The 17,911-nt window shown below is 62.6% G+C and overlaps 1 protein-coding gene across 1 annotated transcript in view; it reads right to left on the reverse strand.

Moving 5' to 3' along the window:
* The window catches only part of SLC6A6 (solute carrier family 6 member 6), a 53,007-nt gene extending 52,144 nt beyond the window's left edge, over positions 1–863 (reverse strand). The window contains exon 1 of the mRNA XM_069497663.1: positions 740–863. The gene's annotated coding sequence lies outside the window, so the exon portion shown is untranslated. The remainder of the gene's footprint in view (positions 1–739) is intronic.
* Between the last annotated feature and the right edge of the window lie 17,048 nt (positions 864–17,911).

A 17,911-nucleotide genomic window follows, 5' to 3' on the forward strand; every position in this document is an offset into this window, starting at 1 on the left:
TGTGACCCGCTGCCCAGTGTCCCCGGCTGTCCCCCCCCCCCGGGGGGCTCAGCCCCACCACGCGGGACTGTCGCTGCCACCTGCAAACCCCGCACACGGGCAGCACCCTCGGAGCCACGCCGCACCTTGTCACCTGTGCCTGCCTACTCAGTGCCCGCGCTGGGCAACCGGCCGGGCCGGGCCGGGCCACCTCTTTCTTGGGGTGCCGGGGACAACCCTCTGGGATACAGCCGGGGATCCCAAGTTCCCACAACCGGGGGACACCCCCCCTCCCGTCCCCGGGCACAGCGACACAGCAGAGTCACACACGTGCACACAGCCAGGGGCTCGAGGACGCAGCCACACGCAGACGCGGCGACACACAAGAGCGCACATCGGAGGACAGCGGCGCGCAGGTATCACAGACACGCGCGCACACACGGGGGAAGAGCAGAGGGACACCGGGACGCACATGTCCACGCTGCTGGGGACACAGCAGCCACCCTGGGGGACACGGGGACACGGGGACCCAGCGAGCCTGGGACACCTGCTCGCGCCAGGAGCCCCCCGGCCCCCCTCGCCGCCCGGAGACAATAACAGCGTCGCGCGGCCGCCTCGAGCGGGACCCCCGGCGCGGGGGGCTGGTGGGGAGGGGACCCCCGGGGTGGCGGCGGCGACAGGGACGGGGACGCGGGGTGGGGACCCCCGCGCGGGCCGGGAGGGGACGCGGGCTCCGCGGCGGGGGTGGCCCCCCCGGTACCTGGGGTGGCCGCGGCGCTGCGCTCGGTCCCGCCGCGCGCTCGGGGTCCGGGGCGCTGGTGGCGCTGGTGGCGCTGGTGGCGCTGGCGGTGGCGGCGCGGAGGAAGCGGCGACTCCGCGGCGGCTCCGGCTCCGGCCCGACCGCGCGCGTCTGTTGTCTGAGCCGGGAGCGCCCGGCGTCGCCCATCCTGCTGGGTGGAAAAGTACCAGCTCGGCCGGGCCGGGGGCGGGGCCGGGGCGGGGCCTGGGCGGGGCCGGGGCGGGGCCTGGGCGCGCGGCCCCGCCCCCCGCCCGCGGACACCCGCGCCTGCGCGCGCCCGGGCTCGGCCGCACAAAGGGACTCAGCCCTCCCTCCCTCCGCGAGCTGGAAATCGAGGCAGCGCGGCCCTTATCTCCTCCCCGCCCGCACGCACGCACGCACGGGTCGGGATCCAAGGTTAACAACAGCGCAAAGAGCTCACCACAGCGGGCCCCCCGCCACCTGGGAAGTGCCAGGCGGGTGTCAGCGACTGCGACTATTTTTAAATGGAGATGGGGAGCGAGCCATCATTCTTGTCCTTATTTGAAGGAGCGGGGCCCCCGGACAACCCTTTTCTACGTCCCCCCCCCACCCCGCGCTGACGGCGTGTGACCTCCAGGGGAGACCTTTTCTCTTCCGCGACCCAGCGTTCCTCCTCTTCCCGCCTCTCTCTGTCACCCACCAAAGCCGGGCGGGGGGGGGGGTCACAGGGAGGGGTAAAGGGACCCCAGCTTCTACCCCCAGCTTCGTGGCCCCCCCCCAGCTGGGTGATCTGACCCACCCAGCCACGTGCGCCTCTGTGGCCGCCACTTGGCTCCAACACGACACGGGTTCATTTCCATTAATGAGAACTTGGCGAGGGCGACAGTTCCCTGCCGGCCAGCGCGCTCCTTTGTGCTCCTCTGTGCTTCCCCCCGGCAGGGGCAGAGTTCGAGATCCCCCCGCTGTGTCGCCGTGCGCCATCCCTGTCCCCTCCAAGAGACGGGCGAGCGAGCGCCAGGGAGCCTCGGGGAAAGCCAGGCGGACTTTGCCCTCGGAAGCCACAGACGGGGCTGGGATCCCGCTGGGACTCACGCGTCTCATTCTTGAAAATCGATCACTGGGCACAGCCACCTCGCGCTTGGAGGCCGCGGGTCGGATGGTTTCCAAAGCCACCTGTTGATGCTTTGGCCACCAGCTCTCAACAGTAAAATAAAATCGAGCCAGGACTTTGAATGAACCCGTGTGTCCCTTGCGAGACTGTCTCATCCGTCGGGCCACGGGCAAGAGCTGTGGCAGGCCGGGCGCGGGGACTCTCACGCCTGTCGTCTCGGCACTCTGGGAGGCCGAGGCGGGAGGATCGCTCGAGGGCAGGAGTTCGAGACCAGCCTGAGCAAGAGCGAGACCCCATCTCTACTAAAAATAGAAAGAAATTAGCTGGACAGCTAAAAAATATATATAGAAAAAAATGAGCCGGGCATGGTGGCGCATGCCTGTAGTCCCAGCTCCTTGGGAGGCCGAGGCAGGAGGATTGCTTGAGCCCAGGAGTTTGAGGCCAGCCTGGACAACATAGCAAGACCCCATCTCTACAAAAAAGAGAAAAAGAAAAATGAACCAGGCGTGGTGGCGCATGCCTGTAGTCCCAGCTACTGGGGAGGCCGAGGCAGGAGGATCCCTTGAGCTCAGGAGTCTGAGGTTGCTGTGAGCGAGGCTGACGCCACAGCACTCTAGCCCGGGTGACAGAGCCAGACTCTGTCTCCAAAAAAAAAAAAAAAAAAACCCAGAGCTGTTGCAATGTCTGCAGCAGGTGCAGCCTGGGTCTCTGGGCAGACTTCGAGCCCCAGACAGGGGGCACCCAGGTGGCAGGGACCCCTGGCTGTGCCCGCCCGGGGCCTGGAGCGCGGGGGACCCTGCATCCGGATGTGGTGTGCTGGTGACAAGCCCGCGAGGCTCACTTCCTCCTCTCCGTCTGCAGAAACAGAAAGCTGTCCCCGAGCCAGGCAGACAAGGGACCCACCCACAGGGGGTTGGGAACATACCGGGTACATGTAGTCATCCACCAACCCCAGGGGTGACTGCAGGGCCCTTCTTCCTCCCTGGCTCCCTCTGCCACCCCCCGTCCCCCAGCCCGTCCTGGATCCCCCCGCCGCCCCCGACAGCAGGACTAGCAGGGAACAGAGACTGGAACAGCCTCTGCGGGAGGCACTGGGGCGGTTTCCGATTTGGTTTTGCGTCTTGTAAAGTGAAACGCTTCCGCCACCGGCCGGCCATGCCACACCCAGGGGACCCACCAAAGAGCAGGGGAGACGCGGGTGTCCACACAGAGACCAGAAGGAGGGTAAGGGTGGCATTTCTGCTCGGAATAAACACGGAGACAGCCCGGCCGTTTCTGTCAACGGGAGGATGGAGAAACAGCTGGAAGGGACCACAGCTCGCTCAGGAAAAGGAACAGACGATGGGACCAGGGGGGTCAGCGGGGTCGGAGGGGGGGGGGTGGTGGCTCCAAAACGCCAGGCCCGGCAGGCGAGAGAAGCCACATGGCGCGCACCCTGCAGCGGGTCCCGCGTCTAGGGACCCCAGAGAACCTTCCAGAAGACGGCGAGCTGCTGCCCGCTGAGCTGCTGAAGGCCACACAGGTGCGTGACACAGGCAACTGGTGCATTTGACCACAGGCAGTGTAGACCTGGGCAAAAATCCCAAGGAAGCCCCAGACCCAGGCGGGGCGGGGGGAGGGGGGTCTCCTTCCTGCCTCGAAACCACCCCGTGGTCCCCCCCCCCGACGTTGCCACGGACCCCAACATCTCTGCCACGCTCTGCTGTCCCCCGCGGGCCACTCCGGCCTCCTGGCTGTCCCTGCTCTCTGGGCTGTCCCCTCCCCCCTGCCGCAGGCTGTCCCAGGGCTGCTCCTGCTGTTCAAGCCTCGGCCCCGAAGACCTCCCCGGGGGCCACTGCGTCTGTGACAGCCCCCCCCCGCCACCCCCCTGCCACCACCCCCCTCGCGGCGTGGCCGCTCTGGGCCGTCGCCTTGTTTGACTGTCACCCTGGCTCGGACATCTGTGACTGCCCCTTGATCATTTGTATATCGATCGGCCTGCTTGTATCTGTTGTCACGCTCGGCTCTCCCGTGGGCGGGGCTGTGTCCCCAGGGTCCCCCCCCCCCCCCGCCACCATGATGGCAGAAGCCCAGAGGATTCTGCTGAGTGAATGGAGCCGGCGGTGTGACACGCAAACACACACACACACACACGCACACACGCACACGCATCCACGCACACACGGTCCAGAAACCGGAAAACTAACCACGCGTGCACCCAGGTAGCTGGGGAGAAAGCGGGCCAGTGTTTAAGACTCTGTGGGTTCAACCCAGCTACGAGAGTCCCCTCCCGTCCCCATCTGTGTCCCCCCGTCCCCCTCCCCAGGACAGACCTGGATCCAAGCCCTGGGCGGACTCTTAGTGGCTCCGTGACCCGGAGCCTCTCTCTGCCTCAGTCTCCCTCCTGGGGCGCGACAAGCTTAGCCCAGGTGACCCAGCCCAAGTCCCCTCCAGGACAAATGCCAATGGTCTGTCCAAGGGGTGCTGTTCACAGGCACCTTTGACTCAGCAGGTCGGGGGGTGGCGGTTTGAGACTCTAAATTTTTTTTTTTTTTTTTTGGAGACAGAGTCTCGCTCTGTCGCCCGGGCTAGAGTGCCGTGGCGTCAGCCTCGCTCACAGCAGCCTCAGACTCCTGGGCTCAAGCGATCCTCCTGCCTCGGCCTCCCGAGTAGCTGGGACGACAGGCATGCGCCACCACGCCTGGCTCATTTTTCTTTTTTGTAGAGATGGGGTCTTGCTATGTTGTCCAGGCTGGCCTCAAACTCCAGGGCTCAAGCCATCCTCCTGCCTCGGCCTCCCAAGTAGCTGGGACTACAGCCATGCACCACCGTGCCCGGCTCATTTTTCTTTTTTGCTTTTTTGTAGAGATGGGGTCTTGCTATGTTGCCCAGGCTGGCCTCCAACTCCCAGGCTCAAGCCATCCTCCTGCCTCAGCCTCCCGAGTAGCTGGGACGACAGGCATGCGCCACCATGCCCGGCTCATTTTTTCTATATATTTTTAGTTGTCCGGCTAATTTCTTTCTATTTTTAGTAGAGACGGGGTCTCACTCTTGCTCAGGCTGGTCTCGAACTCCTGACCTCGAGCGATCCTCCCGCCCCGGCCTCCCCATTTCCACCAAGCTCCCGGGGGCACAGCCCACAAACCACACCGAGGCCTGAGAGTGCGGGGGCCGTTGAGCGAGGCCTCGGGGGGTGTGGGGGGGCTTCCAAGACGCCCCGTTCTCAGCCCCGGCTGTCCCTGTCCCCTCTAGCCACCGGGAAATCTTACAAAGTCCTGACGCCCGGATCCCACTCTCAGAAATTCCAATTTCGATGAGTACGAGGCTTTGCTTTTTATTTTTTTTTTAAATAAAGCTCTCCGGGCATTTGGAAGGTCTCACCAGAGCTGAGGACCCTTGAGCCAGACGGAGCCGGGCCTGGGGGAGGACATCCCGGCGGCCCAGACGTCCCCAGACAGGCCCGATCTCTCTGCATTCTTGCCCGGGCCACCCCCCGCCACCCCGAGCGGCCGCCTTCTTGTATTTGGTTATTTTATCCCTCCCTCTCTCCGCAAACACAAAAATCCGAAATATTCCCAGCTCCCAGACAATAAACAAAGCCGGAGACGCGGGCTCCCTGCCTGTTTTGTTCCCACTTATGGCCTGATCCCAGGCTGGCCCGGTGGGGCCCTTGGGGACGGGCCATCTGAGCCGGTGGCTCCACTCCCGGACTCCCAGGCGGGACCCCTGGGCTCGAGGTGACCCCAGCTGCCTCCCCTCCCCCGCAGGGGGACAGAGGGTCAGAGGGGGCCAGCGGCTTGCCTAGTCACCCATGGAGGCCCCTGCCTCTCAGCCGTGGCTTCGGCGTGTGGCCTCGGGGACCCAGAGGGACACACGTTCTGTTCCAGGCTGTGCCCTGCACCGGCTGTGGCTTTTGCAATCAACTCTCCCCAGACTGAGCCTCAGTTTGTCGATCTGCAAAATGGGTTGGCACCCGGGTTCCATCCAGGGGGGATGTGAGGCTCAGGGCCCGCGGCGGTGGGGACGGGGTGGGGACAGGGACAGTGAGTGTTTGTCATTGTTGTCACTATTGCTGTTGTTCTGGTTATTTCTGCCCAGCTGGCAAAACCAGCGTCTCGGATGCCTGACCTGGGCTCACGGGCCGGTTTCGGGGACTACGGAGGGAGGGGACAGGTCTGGGTCACCCGGGGGGACCCTGGGGGAGGAGAGAAGCGAACGTCCTTGGTATTTGAATGGCACCGAGCGGGGAGGAGGTGACTGGTCACGTGGGAGCTTGAACTTGACCCCCGGAGGTACATTATTGTCCCTTCTGCTCTGAGGCTCTTTGGAGCCTCTGAGTCTTCTAGACTCCGTGCATCGAAAGGTCCAGAACATTCTTTCCGTAACCCCGAGCCTCTCTCTGCCTCAGTTTCCCTCCTGGGATGCAAGAGGGTCAGTGGGGGACAAAATGGGGAGGACACGGGGCCACCCCGAGGGACAGAGACGAGGCCCACCCAGAGCCCCGGGGCAGGGGGACTCCGGCCTGGCCGGCTCGGGCTGGGGACGTCCCTTCGGCCCGGCGGAGTCTGTGTGTGACGTCGTTGGGGGCGGGTGGGGGGGTGGACGGTGTCTGTCCGGGGTCTAAGGGGTGTCACAGTGTCACCCGCACACGGCCATGAGAAGCTCGATGCGTCCAGGCAGGAAAGGGCTCAGCACAGAGACGGGCACGAGTCACATCACTCGCTGACGGTGACGTGCTAGTCCCTCGCGGCCACCCTCAGGGGTGGCAGGGACCCGGCAGTCTGGCGGTGGGGACAGGAACTGGCGGTTTCTCGCATTGGGGCAGAGAAACCAGCCGCCGGGGAGGAACGGCCCATTTCGCGGATGAGGAAACTGAGGCTCGGGGACGACAGCCGCCTGCCCGGGGCCACACAGCGGGATCCGCGGGGAGCAGGCTCTGAGCCAGGAGTCCCTGCTGCTTCCCGGGGACCAGAGGGGACATCAGGACGGCGGAGAGGGAGCAGGAAGGACAAGGCCACGTGAGCCACGTGGCCTGGGCCCAGGGTGAAAGGGGCGTCCGCTGTGGGACATGAGCCCTGTGTCTTCTTGTGACAGCGGGTGGCACGGCTGCCCGCACCGTCCCCGATTTCCCACACGATGCTCGAGTGACACGAGAAGAAAAAGGAATCGCGGCATCGGCGCTCGGGCCACAGCCCCCAGCGTCAGCCAGAGGCGGCCTCGGGACAGAGCGGCAACCGCGAGCCCTGGCTCTGTGTTTGTGACACACAGGCCGAGCCCTCGGCGCTTCACTGCCCTGCCCTGTGTCCCCGTGCTTGGCCCACGGCCACCGTGCGCGACCTGGGACTCCTGGATGGGCCTCGAGACGCCCGGGACGTGCGATTTTCCTGGAAAGCGCGAAGGAGTTCAGGTCCAGACCGGGCAGGCGGCGCGCTGTGTGACTGTGGGCAGATCGCTGCACCTCTCTGGGCCTCTATTTCGTCAAACACCAAGGGCTCGGCCTCCAGCCCTGAAGCCTTGATCTTTGGAAACATCCCAGAAGGAGACGTTTCAGGTATTAAAGAAGTTTTCTTCTTTTCTTTTTGTTATTATTATTATTATTATTTTTTTAAGACACAGTCTCGCTCTGTCGCCCGGGCTAGAGTGCCGTGGCGTCAGCCTCGCTCACAGCAGCCTCAGTCTCCTGGGCTCCAGCGATCCTCCTGCCTCGGCCTCCCGAGTAGCTGGGACGACAGGCATGCGCCACCACGCCCGGCTCATTTTTCTTTTTTGTAGAGATGGGGTCTTGCTATGTTGTCCAGGCTGGCCTCAAACTCCAGGTCTCAAGCTATCCTCCTGCCTCAGCCTCCCGAGTAGCTGGGACGACAGGCGCCACCATGCCCGGCTCATTTTTTCTATATATTTTTAGCTGTCCGGCTAATTTCTATTTTTAGTAGAGACGGGGTCTCGCTCTTGCTCAGGCTGGTCTCGAACTCCTGACCTCCAGCGATCCTCCCGCCTCGGCCTCCCCGAGTGCCGGGGTGACAAAATTATGGGTAATTACAATTCTCCTGCTCCGGCTCTGTGACTCTGGGCGCACGACCTCGCCGCCTGGGCCCGGCTGTCCTCGCCCAGCAGAACACACCTGCCCAGGGGGATGCCGGGCTTTCTGCTGCTGTTTTTGTTCTCAGCAGGGGAAGAGGAAGTGGCGGAGGGTGGCGGGGAGGGGCAGGCTCCTTGGTTGCCGGGACACTGGCATCACCCCCCGCTCTGCCAACAGGAAATACAGCAATGGCCCCGCCTGACGCTGTCCCCTGGGCAGCCAGTCGCGGGGGGGCCTGTCTGCGTAGACAGGGCCTCGGGCTGGGGCCCGGGGTCGGCCGCACACCCCACTTTCTCAGGCCTCAGTCACCCCGTCCGTGCCTCCCGCAGCTGCCCAGGGGTCCCCCCTCGGGGTCTCCTGGCCTCGTCCTGAGCTGAAACGTCCCCGACGCCGTCAGTCCCAACACACCCGGGCCTGCGGCACCCGGGGAGACCCTCTCCGAGTCCCCAACCCTGACTTAGGGCCCCACGCCCTCCCCAGCCCCGGCCGGGACCCTCCTGGCCCCTTCTGGCCTCCACGGGAAACCCCCTGAGGAAAAGCCAAGTCGCCATGCTACTCTCTCACTATAGAGTCTTCGGTGGCTCCCTATTGCCCTGCGTATCATCCCCCATCCCAGCCTCCGGCTGGACTGCCCGCCACTGCCCCTCCGCTTTTCCCACCAGCCCGACCAAAGGGTCGGCTTTCCCCGTGGTGGCTTTTTGCGCGAACTGTCCCCCTGCTGGGTCCACTGTCCCGTCCCCCGGGGCCAGCCGGAGGCTCCTTCTGAAGCCGGTGGTGACAGAGCTTTGTTAACCTGTCCAGCCGTGGCTCGTGCTGCACGAGCACCCCGCTGTGACTTGAGGCAGGGGCGGGCTGCCACAGAGGGGCTGGACTGGGACGAGGAGGGGACGGTGACGGGTCCCACTGCTCTCTCTGGGACGCAGAGCCCGGCACACGCGGGTTCGAATCCCGGCGCCGCCGCCGCCTCCTGGCGGTGCTGCTCTGGGCGGGTGACTGGGATGCCCCAGCCTCAGTTTACCTGCCCTGGGAAATGGGTGCGAGACCCAACTCTTGCTCTGCGCTTTGCGATCTGGAGTCCGGAGGCTTCCCTGGCGGGGGGGGGGTGGGGGTGGGGGTGGGGGGGAGGGGCTGCTGCGGACCCTGTTGGCAGCACCCGCCCCGCCCCCCCCCCCCGCCCCCCGACAGAGGGGCTCGGTTTTAAAGAGCAGAAGGAAATTCAGCTGGGTCCAAAGCGTGGGAGGGAGCTCAGCGTTTCTGGAAGCTTCTTCCTTCACCGTTTTGTGTCGCCAGGAAACCGCGGACAAGCCTCATGATACAGACGAGGGCTGAGCCCGGATCGTGTGGCCTTGGCCTGAATCTTCACCCCCCCCCTCCGCCCCGGAACCCGCTTATCCACACGGCCTCGGAGGGAAAGTGGGTCTCGAGCCGGGTGTAGACGGACCTCCGGCCCCCTCGGTTCCAGACTCAGCCTGATCCCGGCTCTACCCTGGGCCCCAGTTTGGGCCCCAGTCTTGACCTTGGCCTTGGCTACAGCCCCACCCCCCGCCCCGGCCCAGCCCGGTTCACGGTTAATAGAACGACCTGATTCCCGATCCTGGAGCCGGAGCTATCGGAACACCGTGGTGGAGGAGGGGCGCTGCGGGCCTTTTAATGTGCCTTGCTGGGAACCGTTTATTCACTCAACAAACGCCGGGCACCACCACGGAGCCGGGGCCTCACCCATTCCGCCGTGCATTCAGTAAGCGCACAGTATGTGCGGCGGAGCCCCCATCCTGTTTGCTGGCGGGTGTCTCTAGAGTGATGAATGACCCTCCCCGCTCACCTCGGGCTCCTCCCCCTCGGCGCCTCAGTTTCCCCCCGCTGCTAGCCGGGCAGTCGTGCAGAGAGGAGGAGAGGACAGCTAAGAACACACTGAACGCAGAAGCGCGAGGCAAACAGTCGGAGCTTAATCAATGCCCCCCTGTCCTGGACGGCTGGGCTGGCTGGGAGGACGCGGTTGCTGATGCTTGCCGAGTTCCCTGGCGGCCAAGGCAAAACAAGACATTAAACTGTGAACACAAAAAGGAGGCACCGCGGTCTTTTTAATGACATTTTTTGGGGCATGGCATTCAGAATAGCGCCCCGGATGTTCCTTCTGCAAATTACGAAGCTGACCCCCAGGGTCGGTCGGGGCTGGAGGGAGATAACGGGGGTCCTGACGTCACGTCTGTCCTGGCCCGGCGGGCGGTGCCAGCTCTCGGCCGGCCCCGGAGGTGAGATGCAAACCAAGGACAGCAGTGCGAGGACATTCCCGGGGAGACCCCTTCTCCGCCCGCCACCCGCAAAGGCCCGGCTGCCCCCGGCCGTGTGTCCCGGGGAGGGTAAACTGAGGCCCAGCGCGTTGCAGACAGACACCCCGCTCCTTCGGGATCCCACACAGACAAGCCCGTTCTTCCGGTGTAACCGTGTCCCCGATATCGCCCGCGACACGCGGGAGACCCGCAAATGCTTTGTCGTTTATCTGAGATTCCACATCACGCCTCCCCGCGGGGGAGCCGAGGTCCGGCTGGGAGAGGGCTCAGGCTGAGGCCACACAGTCGGGGACCCGGCCCGGACGCCTGCGTGACTTAGTGACCCCCTATTGTCACGCCGACCTCTGCCCGGACGCCTGCGTGACTCAGTGACCCCTATTGTCACGCCGACCTCTGCCCCAAGGCTCGGCCGCCCCCGGTCGCTGCCCTGCGCCCTGGGCTTGGTGGCCGAGGACGTGCGGTTCGGGGACGTGGCTGTGGGTTTGGACCTCAGCACTTCCACGCCCCAGCCAGGGAACCTGGGCAGGCGCTCCCCTTCCCCGGGCCTCAGTTTCCCCATCTGTAAGACGGGGGGTGGTGGCCTGCGATGGTGCCGTGAGGGGGTCCCGGGAGGCAGCCACCTCCCGCCCACCTGGCCCCTCGGCAGTCAGCCTGGCCGCCTCCAATGGCCCCTTCCCCTCAGCAAGGACTGTTCCTGTGTTTGTTTTTCAGCTCTCGAGGCACAGAGAGGCTCAGTAACTTGCCTGAGGTCACACAGCGGGGAAAGGAACAAAGCCGGACTTTGAACCTTTGAACCGGGATGGTCTCGCCACCAGCGGCTCAGGCAGGCCCCGCGTGTGAGCCGGCGACTCTTACAGCCCGGGCTGCCCCCTCCCCCACCGGCTGCAAACGACCCTGTGACAACCATGTAATCACCACCCCCGTCTGCAGGTGGAGGCGCTGGGCCTCACTCCCCCACAGCGAGCTGGGGTGACCTGGGCCTCGGGACTCGGGCAGAGCTGGGGTTCGAACCCAAGTCTAACAGACCCCCAAGCCCACAGTCTACACCACCCGCTGAGCTGCCCCAAGAGAACTCCCTGGAGGCGGCCTCGGCTTCCTCTGGGGACCATGAGTTCGTTCAGTGGTCGCTTCAGCCCTGATGTTTCTCAGGGCACCGTGCGGGCAGGAAAACACCAGAGACTCCAGCAGGGAGAGGCTTGTTTGGGTTTGGCAGGCCAGGAGGGCTCCCTGGAGGAGGTGGCACTTCCAATTACCTTGAGGAGGGAGTCTCCCACGGACACATCCTACAAACGCTGGGTTGTCAACCCAGTTTATGGGGCGAGCAGCAACTTGTCTGAGGCTACACAGGGCTGGGGGGGGAGTGTCTCGCTCTTGCTCAGGCTGGTCTCGAACTCCTGACCTCGAGCGATCCTCCCGCCTCGGCCTCCCAGAGCGCTGGGATGACAGACGGGAGCCACCACGCCCGGCCTCCTCTTGTTTAACTTCAAGCCCGGCAGAAACCCTCGTAGCCCTTGATGTCATAAGTTTTCCAAAAAAAAAAAAAAAAAAAAAATTGGGCCCTTCTGGTGGCTAAAATATGGCACCCGGTTATAAACGTCCTAATAATCGTTTGTGTTTTCTTGGTGCCAAACTCCATTTTTGGGGGCCTTAGCAGTTGTTCGTATGCGGTCTTTTGTGTCTGTCCCCGTCCTCTCCGCCCGGGGACAATGGGGTCATTTTTCTCGTTCCTGTCGCTGTGTCGTTATTTGTGTGTTCTGGGAATGAGCCCTTTGTCACACGCGCACACACACACACACACAAACACGCACATGCGGCGAATATTGTTTCCCAATCTCCGGCTCGCCTATTATTTTTTGCTAACGCTGTCTTGCAATGAGCAAAAAAAATCTGGATTTGGACGAAGCCCAGTGTATCCGTTTTTTTTTCTTTTAGAGTTAGCGATTTTTTCTGTTCCCACCAAGACAGCCTTATGCCCTCTAATGTCGCAGAGATACTTGTCTGTTTTCTCTACGCTCTTGGGTTTGCTTTGGACACTGATCCACTCCAAATGGATTTTGGGGGGCAGCTGAAGCTCCTTTTTTGCCCCCCTACTCATATCCCATTGTTAAAATTCCTTCCCTTTCTCGGTGGATCGGATTTCGCTTGCCTCGCCTTACCGTTGTGAAAACATTATTCTTTATAACCGGTCATAATCCTCTTTCGTGTATCTATTTCACGTTTTAAAAAGGGGCCGTCCCTCTCGCTGCCACCTCTGTGCCGGGGGTGGAGATCGCGGGGAGAGCTGCCAGCGCCACCCTGTCCCCGTGGATGGGACGGTCCGGTAGCGAGACTGATATTGCTGCTGCCGACCCAGAGGATGAGGTGGACGCGGATTCGCTGACACCAATTGCCAGATGCGGGCCGAAGGGAGGCCTTCCCGGGGTGGGTGGGGGGGGGAACGGGCTCACCTGAAGAAGATCTGAAGGTCTCAGTGGACCACAAGCTCGACAGTTTTAAGCTAGCTTAAGATCCCTTTCGCTGCCTCTGCAGTTGCTACGGAGTTTTACGCCGTGTTCAGAGGAGACGGAGGGGGTCTCAGGCTCTCTCCTCTGTTTGTTTGGGGGGTCTCTGGCTCATCTCCGAGAGAAGCACAGGGCAGACAGAGAACATCTGAAGGCAGCTACAGAGCAGGGAGAGGGCCGGGGCTTCTGTCCTGCGATGGGCACGAGGCAGGTGGGTCTGAGGCCCAAAGGACAGAGCCAGGACGCTGCCGTCTCCCAGACGGGCAAAGGGACACAAACCTCCGCTCAAAGCAGGGAAGTTTCATCCTGGGCACGGCGGGGGGCGGGGGGGGGGGGTGTCCGACATGTCCCAGGCAGGGAAGAATCCGTCCTGACCTTCCGCGAGTGGCCCTGTCCTCTGCGGCCTGTTCGTCAAAGTCTCCCGTCCCTCTCTACTCCGAGTTCCCCTGACACCCAAGGACGCCTCTCTGTCCTTGGCTTCCGTGGAGTCGAGGACTTAGCGCGTCCAGCCTGTTTACTGGAGGGACGCAGGGTTGACGGCCCAGGGACGCTCCCGCGGAATGTGCCGCCAGCCCCCCTGGCTCCGTCTGGAATTTCACGGGGACATTTCGCAGTCACTAAACTTAGCCGGGGGGCCCTGCGGCCTCTGGGTAGGCCCGGGCGTGCCAGGGGACTGAGGGTGAATCACGAGTGAGTCGGCCGGAAACAATGCGGTGGGCGGGGCCTTGGGGACACATGGCATTCTCGGTGGGGGGGCCGAGGTAGTCCCTGGGACGCCTGAGACTCCCTGGGACGGTCCCATCCTGTCCTCCTCGGCCCGAGAGACACCGCGCTTTCCCCCGGGGAGGCTCTGTGCTCTGGGCCCTTGGGCTGGGGTGTCTGGTCAACCATTTATTGAGGGCCCACTGCGCGCCCGGCACCCTGGAGACACTGCTGGGGACGGGGCAGCAACACTATTGTCCTCCGGGGTTTGGACTGTCCCCAAGGAAGCTGAGAGGTGGCGCCCCAGCTGGGAGAAATCAGGGCGGACTGCCGGGGGGAGGCGGCGTCTCAGTGGAGACCTTGGAAGTGGGCGGGGAGCTCCGCTGGGGCACGGGGGGGTGGGGTGGGGTGGGGTGGGGAGGGTGGGGGGGGTGGGGGGGGAGGGAGGGTGGTTCGAGCAGGTGGCCGGGCCAGGCTGCGGGTGCTCTGGCGAGCCGGGGAGGTCCCCTGCCACCTGGCCCGGCTGGGTCCCACGCCACCACGGTGCCACGATGACGTCTCACCTGCTTCCCGGAGGAGGCGACGTCCCGGGAGAGGAAGGGGCCACCTCTCTGGGGCTGGGCAGACGGGGTCCGCGATCTCGGTGCCCGCTTTCCGGCCGTGCGACCCTGAGCAGGCCCGCTCAGCTCTCCGGGCCTCAGTTTCCCCTTCTGTGAAATGGGGGTGACCACGGGGTCTCCTTCCTGGGGCCGGGGTGGGCTCCGAGGGAGCCACTTCGACACGTGGCTTGTAGCTTGTCCCGAGCGCCAGCTCTGGGCACGGCCCCTTCCCCAGAGCCTCCACCCGGGGGGCCTGGCCAAGTTAACCCCCAACGCGTGAGTGACAGCCACAGCGGCCAGGGGGGCTGACCTCGTCAGCGCCCTCGATCTGGAGGCGAGAACAACACCGACGGTCCGGGTGGCCCAGAGCCCTTCGGGCTGGCTCCCCTCCCGCCCCTCGCCCGGCTGAGGCTGGCGCGTCCAGGGCTTGGCACCGGCCGGGCCGGCGTGAGCCCACCCTGCCTGGCCACAGAGAACTGGCCCCGGCCCGGGCAACCCGGACGGAGCCAGTGAGTCTCAGCCCAGGAATGTGTTTTGAAACTCGGGACTCGGAAATTGGAGCTCAGACGCGCTGAAGAGCGACACTCAGCAGATGCCGTAAAACGTGCAGCTCGGGGACCGGAGGCAACCCTGTCACCATTCGTGTAGCCGCGGTGAACAGTGCCAGCAACTGTCTCCAGTTGGATCACTGTCACCTCCGAGTCAACATGGCCTAGCAAATAAGGTGATAGTTTCCTTATCTGATAAGAAACCCGGAGAGAGGTGACCGCGGGCATTAATTTGGTCACTCGGTGAGGTCAGAGCTAGAATTCTGTGATTGTTTTCGCTTTCCCTCCTACGGCCGCAGGACGGCTGCCGCTGCTCCAGCCATCACGCCTGCGTTCCGGGAAGGATCAAAGGGGCAGGGGCAGGCCAGCTGTGCCTGACCCCTTTCCTCAATGAAACCGAAACCCTTCCTAGAACTCCTAGCAGATGTCTGTTTCCATCTCCTGTGACAGTCCCCTGTGGGGGGAGATAAAGGAAATCTGGGACCCCAGGGACAGAGGACGAGGGCTCGGAGCTGTGCCGACCTGCTGGGTGGCAGAGAGCGGCCGCCACCCGCTTGGGCGGAGCAAGGACGGTGAGGGGGGACCGAGAGGCCATGGCTGGGCGAATGCAGGAGCTGGTGACGCCGCGTCAGTCTCTGTGCTCAGACCAGAGCTGGCCCCACGCCGGGATGACAGACTGTGGGCGAGGCTGACGCCACGACACTCTAGCCCGGGCGACAGAGCGAGACCCTGTCTCCCAAAAAAAAAAAACAAAAACAAAAACAAACAAACAAAAAAAAACAAAAACAAACAAACAAAAAAAAAACTCATTTTGACATTATTATCATCGAAGGACCTCACGGAACATTTGTGAAAAGGCAAAAAAAAACAAAAAAAGGAGAAATTAGGAGCCAGCATGAGCCCAGCTCCCTGACCCTGGTCGGCCTGTTTACCTATTTATTTCCCCACTGGGGTCGGGAGCCTGATGGGACCGGGGGTCCCACGATCGAGGCACCCAAAATTCACCCCGAATTTTTAGGGGGGCCCTCAGAGAGCTGGAAGGCAGCACCCCCCAACCTCACTCACGCACGAACAGAGGAGGCAACTGAGGCCCACCGAGAGGAGTGCCTTGGCTCGTCCCGCTGCCTGGAACCTCATGAGCTCTTCTTCTAGAACATTCATGGAGATGAAACGAGATGCTTGGCGGACCACCACGCCCGGTGCCCGGCCCAGGCTGATAACGTGTTGGGCAGGAGATAAAACACCCAGAAGAGGCGGCCGAGAAGGGCCAGCCAGGTGCCTGTCAGGCCGGGTCGCGGCCAGACGGGAGAGCCAGGCAAAGACTGCGTGGGCACTGGGGAGCCATGGAAGGTGCTTGAGCAGGAGAGTGACCGCACGGAGAGCAAGCATCATGGGACTTATTCTGGCCCCCCGCTGCGTTGTTTATCTGTGTCTGGGTGAAAACCTTGGCTCTGGGCGAGACAGGAGGAAGCTGCCAACAAAAGCTCCCCGTGAGGCCCAGGAGCTGCCCGAACCAGCCCACTTGCTGCTCCCAACCTGCTCCCAACCCGCCTTTATCCCCCCGCTAATACGTCCCTTTGTCCCTGGGCCTGTTCCCAAAGCCAGCTCCACCCGCCAGGGGTACCTGCATGGGCTGGAGGGGCTGGCCCTGGCAGACACGGGCCCCCCCCAGGGTTTTTCTACTCTGTGCGGAGGGTTAAATCTTGACATCAGCGTTTTCTGTTTGCACTTCAAGTTCAGACCAAGTTTAGACGGTTAAGCCCCGGCCTGCGGTTGAGATTCTGCGTCCAAAGCGAGGCCTCCGAGCCCGCCGACAGGGCAGGTGAGACCGATCCAAGCACGCACCACAGGCCAGCTCGATCGAGCAGCTTCAGAGCAGAGACTCTCGGTTTTACGTAACCTTTCCCTTCCTCGCTGAGCAAACTGCCACCTCGTTCAGATGGGAAACGTCCCCCGCCACCCCGACTCTCAATTTTTAAGGCGCACCGGACGATAAGATCGATTTGTCAAAAAACATTGGTCGGGGCCGGGCGCGGTGGCTCACACCTGTCATCCCGGCACTCTGGGAGGCCGAGGCGGGAGGATCGCTCGAGGTCAGGAGTTGGAGACCAGCCTGAGCAAGAGCAAGACCCCGTCTCTACTAAAAATAGAAAGAAATTAGCCGGAAACTAAAAATATATATAGAAAAAATGAGCCGGGTGTGGTGGCGCATGCCTGTAGTCCCAGCTACTTGGAGGCTGAGGCAGGAGGATCGCTTGAGCCCTGGAGTTTGAGGCCAGCCTGGACAACATAGCAAGACCCCATCTCTACAAAAAAGAAAAATTAGCCAGGCGTGGTGGCACATGCCTGTCGTCCCAGCTACTCCTCTCGTCCCAGCTACTCCTCTAGTCCCAGCTACTCGGGAGGCTGAGGTAGGAGGATCGCTCAAGCCCGGGAGTTGGAGGCCAGCCTGGGCAACATAGCAAGACCCCATCTCTACAAAAAAGAAAAAAAGAAAAATGAGCCGGGCGTGGTGGCGCATGCCTGTAGTCCCAGCTACTCGGGAGGCTGAGGCAGGAGGATCACTTGAGCCCAGGAGTCTGAGGTTGCTGTGAGCGAGGCTGACGCCACGGCACTCCAGCCCGGGCGACAGAGCCAGACTCTGTCTCAAAAACAAACCAAAACAAAACAAAACATGGGTCGGACCAGAAAACAACGGATGCGAATCAATGAGGTTTGTCTCCAAATCCCATCTCTGCGTCGGCAAGATGGGGTAGGGGGTGGGGGGTGGGGTGCAGATGTCAGAGGCCAAGTTCATAATTCAGAAAAAACAAAAACCAAAAACCAAAAAAGATCGCTGTCATCGGGCTGCTTTGACATTTTCAGGCTTCCCGCAGGTGATCGGGGGTCGCCTTGGTCTGGGGACATGGTGAGAATTTGAACATGCGGGGACGGGGGAGGTGGGGGGAAGGGCACATCGGACCGAGGCTAGAGCAGCCGTTAAGGCCGGAGGCCTGCGGGGAAGGTACGAGCCCGAGGGAACAGCGAGTCGGGATGCTCAGAGGAAGCTTGACCGTAGCCGCAGGACTCGGGGGTCTCCGGCCCCGTGGGGTCCGACCAGAGGGCCCCTGCAGGAGGAGCCTGCCTAGCCCGTTTCTTTTTTTTATTATCTTTGGAAACGGACGCACTGACGGTATCAATTTCTGAATCGAGTCCAAGCCGGTTTTTAGCCGCTTAATCTCCGTGGCAAGATATCAATTATCACTTGTTCTTCTTCCAAAAAAAAAACAAAAAAAACAACAACCCACAAAAAAAAAAAAAAAAACGTAAAGGAACATTTACACTGGCAGAGGTCGGGGGAGGCGGGTACAGGAAGGATTTGG

Source organism: Eulemur rufifrons, chromosome 22 (assembly GCF_041146395.1).
Source record: "Eulemur rufifrons isolate Redbay chromosome 22, OSU_ERuf_1, whole genome shotgun sequence".
In the NCBI taxonomy this organism is placed as follows: Eukaryota; Metazoa; Chordata; class Mammalia; order Primates; family Lemuridae; genus Eulemur; species Eulemur rufifrons.